This window comes from Arachis hypogaea, chromosome 15, assembly GCF_003086295.3.
Source record: "Arachis hypogaea cultivar Tifrunner chromosome 15, arahy.Tifrunner.gnm2.J5K5, whole genome shotgun sequence".
Taxonomy (NCBI): Eukaryota; Viridiplantae; Streptophyta; class Magnoliopsida; order Fabales; family Fabaceae; genus Arachis; species Arachis hypogaea.
This window is the reverse complement of record NC_092050.1, coordinates 126,511,214-126,522,176: the sequence shown is the minus strand read 5'-3', so window position 1 is coordinate 126,522,176 and position 10,963 is coordinate 126,511,214.

Genomic DNA, 10,963 nt, shown 5'->3' with positions numbered 1-10,963 from the left:
TGAATCCACATGATCATGAACCTAATAAAACATGAAAGAACAATAAGAATGAAAATAGAATTAGATAAAAAAAATTGGGTTGCCTCCCAACAAGCGCTTCTTTAATGTTAATAGCTTGACAGTGGGCTCTCATGGAGCCACACAGGTGATCAGGTCCATTTTATAGACTCCCAACACCAAACTTAGAGTTTGGATATGGAAGTTCAACACCAAACTTAGAGTTTGGTTGTGGCCTCCCAACACCAAACTTAGAGTTTGACTGTGGGGGCTCTGGTTGACTCTGCAGTGAGAGAAGCTTTTCCTGCTTCTTCTCTATGGTTACAGAAAGAGATCCTTGAGTTTTAAACACAAGGTTGTCCTCATTTAGTTGAAGGATCAATTTTCCTCTGTCCACGTTAATCACAGATCTTGCTGTGGCTAGGAAGGGTCTTCCAAGGATGATGGATTCATCCTCATCCTTTCCAGTGTCTAGGATTATGAAATCAGCAGGGATGTAAAGGCCTTCAACCTTTACTAACATGTCCTCTATTTGTCCATCAACCTGTTTTCTGGAATTGTCTGCCATCTCTAATGAGATTCTAGTAGCTTGCACCTCAAAGATTCCCAGTTTTTCCATTACAGAGAGTGGCATGAGGTTTATTCCTGACCCAAGGACACATAGAGCCTTTTCAAAGGTTATGGTGCCTATGGTACAAGGTATTAGGAACTTTCCAGGATCCTGTTTCTTCTGAGGCAATCTCAGTTGATCCAATGCATTTAGTTCATTGGTGAACATGGGAGGTTCATCTCCCCAAGTCTCATTACCAAATAAATTGGCATTCAGCTTCATGATTGCACCAAGGAACTTGGCAACTTGCTCTTCGGTAACATCCTCATTCTTTTCAGAAGAGGAATACTCATCAGAGCTCATGAAGGGCGTAAGGAGGTTTAATGGAATCTCTATGGTCTCTAGATGAGCCTCAGATTCTTTTGGTTCCTCAAAGGGAAACTCCTTGTTGATCACTGAACGTCCCAGGAGGTCTTCCTCCTTGGGATTCACGTCCTCCCCTTCCTCCTTGGATTCGGCCATGATGGTTATATCAATGGCCTTGCAATCTCTCCTTGGGAGAGTACTAGGAGGGGTTTCAGTGATCTTCTTACTCAGCTGTCCCACTTGTGCCTCTAAATTTCTAATGGATGACCTTGTTTCATTCATAAAACTCAGAGTAGCCTTGGACAGATCAGAGACTAAATTTGCTAAGCTAGATAGATTCTGCTCAGAATTCTCTGTCTGTTGCTGAGTGGATGATGGAAAAGGTTTACTATTGTTAAACCTGTTTCTTCCACCATTATTAAAGCCTTGTTGAGTCTTTTGTTGATCCTTCCATGAGAAATTTGGGTGATTTATCCATGAGGGGTTATAGGTGTTTCCATAAGGTTCACCCATATAATTTACCTCTGCTATTGCAGGGTTCTCAGGATCATAAGCTTCTTCTTCAGAAGATGCCTCTTGAGTACTGTTGAATGCAGCTTGCATTCCATTCAGACTCTGAGAAATCATATTGACTGGCTGAGTCAATATTTTATTCTGAGCCAATATGGCATTCAGAGTATCAATTTCAAGAACTCCCTTCTTCTGAGGCATCCCATTACTCACTGGATTCCTCTCAGAAGTGTACATAAACTGGTTGTTAGCAACCATGTCAATAAGTTCTTGAGCTTCTGCAGGCGTTTTCTTTAGGTGAATAGATCCACCTGCAGAAGTATCCAATGACATCTTAGCTAATTCAGACAGACCATCATAGAATATATCCAGGATGGTCCATTCTGAAAGCATGTCAGAGGGACACTTTTTGGTCAGTTGCTTGTATCTCTCCCAAGCTTCATAGAGGGATTCACCTTCTTTCTATCTGAAGGTTTGAACATCCACTCTAAGCTTACTAAGCTTTTGAGGAGGAAAGAACTTGGCTAAGAAAGCCGTGACCAGCTTATCCCAAGAGTTCAGGCTATCTTTGGGTTGAGAGTCCAACCATATTCTAGCTCTGTCTCTTACAACAAAAGGGAAAAGCATGAGCCTGTAGACTTTAGGATCTACTCTATTAGTCTTAACAGTATCACATATCTGCAAGAATTCAGTTAAGAACTGAAAAGGATCTTCAGATGGAAGTCCATGAAACTTGCAGGTCTGTTGCATCAGAGAAACTAGTTGATCAGCTCAAAATTATTTGCTCCAATGGTAGAGATGGAGATGCTTCTTCCATGTAAATTGGAATTTAGTGCAGTAAAGTCACCAAGCATCTTCCTTGCATTGTTATTATTTTCGGCTGCCATCTCCTCTTCCTTTTTGAAAATTTATGTAAGGTTGTCTCTGGATTATTGTAATTTAGCTTCTCTCAGTTTCCTCTTCAGAGTCCTTTCAGGTTCAGGGTCTGCTTCAATAAGAATGTTCTTGTCCTTGCTCCTGCTCATGTGAAAAAGAAGAGGACTAAAGATACCGGGGATCCTCTTTACCACATTATAGAGGTTCCCTTGTGTGAGTAGAAGAAAAGAAGAATAAGAATGAAGAAGAGAAGAATTTGAATTCAGAAGAGAAGAAGGGGTTCAAATTTTTGGGTGAGGAGAAGTGTTAGTAAGCAATTAAATAAATAGAAGAAGATGAGAAAGAGAAATTTTCGAAAATGATTTTTGAAAAGGAGTTGATGATTTTCGAAAATTAAAAGAGAATTAAAATTAAAATTAAAATTTAAACAATTAATTAACTAAAAAGAATTTTTGAAAAAGAGGGAGGTATTTTCGAAAATTAGAGAGGGATAGTTAGTTAGGTAGTTTTGAAAAAGATAAGAAACAAACAAAAAGTTAATTAGTTAGTTGAAACAAATTTTGAAAATCAATTTTTAAAAGATAAGAAGATAAGAAGTTAGCAAAGATATTTGAAAAAGATATGATATGAAAAGGTATGATTAAAAAGATATGATTTTGAAAAAGATAAGATAAAAAGATATTTTGAAAAGATATGATTGAAATTAGTTTTGAAAAAGATTTGATTTTTAAAATCACAATTAATGACTTGATTCACAAGAAATCACAAGATATGATTCTAGAACTTAAAGTTTGAATCTTTCTTAACAAGCAAGTAACAAACTTGAAATTTTTGAATCAAAACATTAATTGTTGATAATATTTTCGAAAATCATAAGATAAAATTAAGAAAATATTTTTAAAAAAATATTTTTAAAATTTTCGAAAATAAATAAGAAAAATGAAAAAGATTTGATTTTTGAAAAAGATTTTGAAAAAGATAAGATTTTTAAATTGAAAATTTGATTTGACTCATAAGAAACAACTAAATTTTAAAAAATTTTGAAAAAGTCAACTCAAGTTTTCGAATTTATGAGAAGAAAAAGGTAAAGATATTTTTTTTTTGATTTTTTTGAATTTTTAATGAAGAAAGAGAAAAATATGAAAAAGACTCATAACATCAAAATTATGAATCAAAACACACAATGCATGCAAGAACACTATGAATGTCAAGATGAACACCAAGAACGCTTTGAAGATCATGATGAACATCAAGAACATATTTTTAAAAAATTTTTTATGCAAAGAAAACATGCAAGACACCAAACTTAGAAATCTTTAATGCTTAGACACCATGAATGCAAAAATGCAAATGAGAAACAACAAACGATACAAAACAAGAAAACATCAAGATCAAACAAGAAGACTTACCAAGAACAACTTGAAGATCATGAAGAACACTATGAATGCATGAATTTTTCAAAAATTTTTATGCAAAATTTAAAACATGCAATTGACACTAAACTTGATATTGAGTCAAGACTCAAACAAGAAATACTAAAAAATATTTTTGATTTTATGATTTTATAATTTTTTTGGTATTTTTCGAAAATTATTTGAAAAAGAAAAATAAGGATTCCAAAATTTTTAATATGAATTCCAGGAATCTTACACTCTTAGTCTAAAGCTTCAGTCCAGGAATTAGACATGGCTCACTAGCCAGCCAAGCTTTCAATGAAAGCTTCGGTCCAAAACACTAGACATGGCCAATGGCCAGCCAAGCTTCAGCATGTAAATCAGACATTCATCAGCTAAGTCATCAAATTAACTTGCCTCTATGCTGATGGTTTGGAAGCCTCAGTCCAAAAGAATTTAGACATGGCTTTACAGCCAGCCAGGCTTTAACATGCTTCATGAAACACTAGAATTCATTCTTAAAATTTTGAAGCCATAGAATAATTTATTTTTTTTTTTTTTGAAACTAAATTTTTTTTTTGGAAATTTTTTTTCGAAAATTAAAGGAATAAAAACAAAAACTTAAAATTAAAATAAAGTTACCTGATCCGAGCAACAATATGAACTGTCAGTTGTCCAAACTCGAACAATCCCCGGCAACGGCGCCAAAAACTTGGTGCACGAAATTGTGATCTCAGGCAACGTCGTCAAAAACTCAGTACGCACGTCTTAATAAATCATTTTTCATTCACAACTTCGATACAACTAACCAGCAAGTGCATTGGGTCGTCCAAGTAATAAAACCTTACGTGAGTAAGGGTCGATCCCACGGAGATTGTTGGTATGAAGCAAGCTATAGTCATCTTGTAAATCTCAGTCAGGCGGATATCAAATGGTTATGGAGTTTTTGAATAATAATAATAAATAAATAGAAAATAAAGATAGAAATACTTATGTAAATCATTGGTGAGAATTTCAGATAAGCGTATAAAGATGCTTTCGTTCCTCTGAACCTCTGCTTTCCTGCTGTCTTCATCCAATCATTCCTACTCCTTTCTATGGCAAGCTTTCTGTAAGGCATCACCGTTGTCAATGGCTATATCCCATCCTCTCTGTGAAAAAGGTCCAAATGCTCTGTCATGGCACGGCTAATCATCTGGAGGTTCTCGATCATACTGGAATAGGATTCACCCTCCTTTTGCGTCTGTCACTACGCCCAGCACTCGCGAGTTTGAAGTTCGTCACAGCCATCCCTTCCCAGATCCTACTCAGAATACCACAGACAAGGTATAGACTTTCTAGATCTCCAGAATGGCCATCCATGGGTTCTAACTTATACCACGAAGATTCTAATATCTCGGACTCGGTCCCCTGTATTAGATATCTAAGAGATATTCATTCTAGCTTGTTTGCATGTAGAACGAAAGTGTTTGTCAAGCACGCGTTCATAAGTGAGAATGGATATCTTAGAAGTGGAATAAGTTGAATTGAATAGAAAAATAGTAGTACTTTGCATTAAATCATGAGGAACACCAGAGCTCCACACCTTAATCTATGGAGTGCAGAAACTCTACCGTTGAAAATACATAAGTGATGAAGGTCTAGGCATGGCCAAATGGCCAGCCCCCAAACATGATCAATATGATCCTAAGTTGAACTAAAAATCATAAGATGATCTAAATACAATAGTAAAAAGTTCTATTTATACTAAACTAGCTACTAGGGTTTACAGAAGTAAGTAATTGATGCATAAATCCACTTCTGGGACCCACTTGGTGTGTGCTTGGGCTGAGCTTGAAGTTTACACGTGCAGAGACTTCTTTTGGAGTTGAACGCCAAGTTGTAACGTGTTTTTGGCATTCAACTCTGGTTCGTGACGTGTTTCTGGCGTTTAACCCCAGACTGCAGCATAGAACTGTCGTTCAACGCCCTTTTGCGTTGTCTAAACGCAGGCAAAGTATTGACTATTATATATTGATGGAAAGCCCTGGATATCTACTTTCCAACGCAATTGGAAGCGCGCCATTTGGAGTTCTGTAGCTCCAGAAATTCCACTTTGAGTGCAGGGAGGTCAGAATCCAACAGCATCAGCAGTCCTTCTTCAACCTCTAAATCTGATTTTTGCTCAAGTCCCTCAATTTCAGCCAGAAAATACCTGAAATCACAGAAAAATACACAAACTCATAGTAAAGTCCAGAAATGTGAATTTAACATAAAAACTAATAAAAACATCCCTAAAAGTAACTAGATCCTACTAAAAACATACTAAAAACAATGCCAAAAAGCGTATAAATTATCCGCTCATCAATGAACATGATTATGATTACGAATGGAGTTGAGTAAGTGATAAGGAATCAAAGTTAATGTTTGAGATACCTGGGTAGTAGCTAGGGTTGTGGTTCATCTCATTTATTCCGGGTCAGTAATTGAGACACCTGGATAATAGCAATGGTTGTGGTTCGTTCCACTTGCTTCAAGTTAGTAATTGAGATACCTGGGCAGTAGCAATATTATGGTTTGTGCTAGTTGCTCTAGTTTGAGTTCGTAAACACCTGCCTGGGTAGTACGCAGTAGTAGTGGTTCGTTCCACTTGCTCTAGGTTAAGTGAGTAGTATGCAAGGGTTGTCGATTAGTCCCACTTGCTCCGCGATGTGGTATTTCTGTCCAGGGTTCGCTATCGGACATGTCGGGTTTGGCTGTATAACCGACAGATGATATCATCGGCCATAAAGTAGACATACATCATGTGCATTGTATGATTTGTTTAGGCATATAATATGTGTTTTGACTTGCCTATTCTGTCTTTATATGCTATGTGACTTAAATGATGTATCTGTTTCCTTAATTGTGTATTACTTGCATGCTTTATGTAAAATTTCAAATTTTAAAAAGTTATTAATAAATTATTTATAATTTATTATAATTACTTGAGATTTTTTTTCCTGAAGATATGGAGACTCGAACCCGCAACCTCTTAATTGAGTATGGGGAGACTATGCCATTTGAGCTATTGCTTCTTGGCTATAATTACTTGAGATTAGATTTTTAAAATTTTGTATATATATATATATATATACCGGACAAATCCTTATTTACAATTTAAAATTTTTATAATTTAAAAATAATGAGTATTTTATATGTCTTAATTTTAATATTTTTAACCTTATTTTATAAATAAAGAAGAATTAATTTACTTATCTCCAATTTTTATTAAATTAGTATTTGAATGAAAATAATTTACAAATTGTAATTGAAAGGTATTTTAAAGATGAAAATTTAATAGTTAATTTGGTTTTTAATTATTATTTTATCTTTTTAATTATTTTATAAAATTACACTTCTAACCCTATTTTTAATAAAAATACTTAAACTAACCCTACCACCCCAAAACTCTAACACACATTGCACTTCTCCCACCCCTCACATACAACACTCACTTACCAACACACACACGGTTCTGTGAAAGAAAGAAAAAAGAAAGAAGAAAGGGAGAAAGAAAAAGCTACGGCAGGAAATAAGAGAAGAGGGGGAGGACGGAGCCGGTGGGCATCACTGCCGCCGTGCCTTCGAGAGAGCAGAGGAGAGGGAGAGAGAGCGGAATTGAGGGAGCAGAGAACCCGCGCCGCCGCTGCACCACGCCTCGCCGCCACCGTCGCGTCGTCGTCGGACCTTGGAGGGAGGCCACACCACCGAGCCGTCGCCACCGAATCATCCACGAGCCGCCATCGAGCAACAAAACCATGAAGAGAGGGAGACGCGCGAGGAAGAGAGGGCCGCAACCAGTTCAGCCGCCGCGCCTAGTCGCCGTTTGTGTCGCCGGTGTCGCCTTCGTCTGAACCGCCGCCGTCGTTGCCAGCTTCCATCTCTGTCAAGGCTGGTTATGGATGAGTGGGGACAAAGCTGCCTTTGCCACCAGAGAACGCACTGCCAATAAGGATTTCCAGTTGATTTCAGTTCTTTTGAATTTTCGGAGAAACGTTACAATCACTACATGTTGGTTTTGGTCACCGTCGCCAGAGTTCTGGTCACCGCTGTCGCTTGGGATGCTGCCGGGGCTGCCGCCAAACTGGTTCAGAGACTGCTACTATTTTGTTTTGTTATTATAGTAAGTATTTTTATTTCAAAGACCCCGCGTTAGTGTTCTATTACGTGTATTACAGTCTTTGCAATATCAATGGTTTTAGGAGTTAGTAACCAAGGTTGCATGTTGTGTTTTAAATCTGTTTTTGCTTTTGCAAAAGTGTGCGAAGCTGGAATTAAAGTTGCCGTTGATTTCGGGCTGATAGAAAAGAGTTCAGTTGACGCGTTTGGGTTATGGTTTTGGCTTGTCGAGGTAGGAATTTTTCAGAAAACTAGGCTTTATAATTTGGAATTGTTATGAATATAGTTTGAGACAAATGCACTTTTAGTGATTGTATAAGTCTTATGTATTGTTTGGTTATCTTGGATGGATATGAATGTCTGTTTGATTGAATTATTGTTTGGTTTTGTTAAAAAGACGGTTCTTGAAGTGTTTCTTTAAAGTTTTGAAAATGAGTCTAATCCGTTGAAAATTTGATTTGAGTTTGAATCGGTTTTCTTGAAATTCAAAAATTATATGCACTTTTGGAATCAGCTTGATTTTGAATTGATTTGGTTTTGAATCCGTTGGAAAGGGTTGCAGAATGGTTTGGTTGGGACCTGGAAAGGGTGGCAATGTCCAAATTTTAGGACACGTGCTGCCGAAATTCCTATAAAATCCAAGACTTTATTTGAAATTTTATTTGAAAAATTATAAATTTAAGACTTTTACTATTTTACTTGAATTATTTAAGAAAGTGATGAATTATATTTTAAAATGAATTATTGAAAAGAGAATTATGATTTAGCTTTGTTTCTTAAGAAAAGTATCATATTTTTTAGTGCAAGTCATTTAGAAGAAACTTATGTTTTAAGGTTATTTTAAATGTAAAAAAGGGTTTATGTTTTTGAATTTGAATGAGGATTTCATTTGGAGGAGTTTTTAGTGACTTTGAAAGAACTTGAATTTCGATTGACAAATTTCATTTTATGACGTTTTAGGGAAAGTTTAAAGTATTCTTTAAATTCTAAATTAGCAAAGCTAAAACAATATCCGACCTATTGGAAACGCTTCAAATTTAATAATGGAATTGAAATTGGTTTTGGTTTAGGTAGAAATAATGGTTTTAAAAATTTGTTCGGAGTAATTGATTACACGACTTGGTTTGGTTTAAATTCTATTTTTATTTATTCAAATCAAGAAGTCAAGGTTTTAGAGATTTTCAATGAATTTGAGAAAATGAGTTAGGTTATTCTCTCCTAAAGTCTTGAGACTTTGCTGAGATATTTTATTACCAAACCTTATTTTAGGATGAATAATTTTTGAATCTTTCAGAAGAGATTTTAAATTTGGCATGGTTTTAGAAATTTCGGAAAATGTTACATAACGTGGCTTTGTTTAAAAAAGTGGACTATGAGCTTGAAATAGCTTGAGGTATGAAGATTTTGAAATTGAGACAAAGATGAGTTTGATTTTGGTTTCAAAGTAAAGTGATTTTGAAGAAAAGTGATATATGGCAGAATGATAAAAATTGAATTTGATTGTGCAATTAAAGGATTATGAATGAATTATAACGATAATGAGATTGAAATTGATTTTGTTATGCCTCCGGGTAAGATGCAGTGGTGTCATCCACTTGCTCTGGGTAAGAGTCAAGAAAGTCGGATAAGATGCAGTGGTGTTATTTACTTGCTCCGGATAAGAGTTCGAGACTCTGGGTAAGATGCAAGGGTTGAGTTGTGAAATCGCTTGCTCCGGATTGAGAATTGTAACACCACCTGGGTAAGATCCAAGGGTTACGGCGTTGTCCCACTTGCTCTGTGTTTGGTGTTTTATCCAGGGTTAGCTACCAGACATGTTGGGTTTGGCTTTATAACCAACAGATGAGACTCATTAGCCATAGGGCAGACATTCATCATATGCATCTATGTGACATTGTTTGGGTATGCATATTGTAATTGGTTTGTCTATGTGAATATTTATGTTTAACTACTAATTTATCTACTTGATGCAACTGCTTGTTTGTATTTGAACCTTCTTACTTGTGTTTGTGACTAAAATTGGTTAGATTGTAGTGAGTTGGCTATTGATTGATTTGTTTGGGCCTAGGGCCGTGATTGATTATATGATGGGCTGAGGGCCGTGAGTGGTTTTATGTTTTTGGCTTACTAAAGTATGGAAAATCAAACTAGTTCAGCATAGACTTAATGAACTTATACTTGGAACAGCTTGGTCATTCATACTGTCTAGGAAAAACTTTTAATAATTGATACAAAGGAAAAGGTTTTGAATTTTTGAAGAATTAACAGATTTCTCTTTTAAAAAGGATTTCAGATTTTTTAATGTAAATCTCTAGTTTTGAAAGGATACATAAGGTGGGCAATGATCACTTTATATTGCAAACAATTTTATGTTACGTATCTTATTATAGCAATTCTCGAACCCTATAGTGAGAACCAGCGTGGACGATGTTCTCACTCCCCTACAGGTTATTCATTTTCAGGATATGGACGACGATGTTCCAAAGAGTCTATTTGCATGATATTTTGTACTGTTTTAGTTATTATGTTTTCCTCGGCTTTATCTTTACAATTTTTGTAAGAGGGATAGGAATTTTGATATGAAATGCTTGTAAACTAATATTATGTATGTATATATATATATATATTCTTTGTAAGTAATGTAAAATATGTTGTAATTATGGATTTATGTTTCCAATTAAAAGTCTTTTGAATGGTTATACGATTTTAAGTTTTAACAGGCTCATATTTTAGTAAAACATATTTTAAGAGTAGTAGTAATACCCGAACTATCAGAGTGGCGCAGTCGAAAGCATGACATTTTGATAGCTATGGTGTTACACTTTGTATGAGTTTGATCTTGAGATATCCCTCAGGTGGTGGAGGAGAGCTGAGGGTTGTATCACCTGGAGATTGGGAGGTTGTAGAGAGCTAAAACTGAGGAGATAGATTAGAATCCCTAGGTAGAACTACCGTATTTCTGGTTAGTAAGAACTCTAGGCTTTGATATGGGTTGTAGAAGTTTAGGATTGCCTTTGGCTTCATGGAGCCTTATATCTTATCTATTGGGCACTATTATCATACTAAGAACCTCCGATTCTCATTCCATACATATATTGTTATTTTCAGATGCAGGACGTGGGACACCACG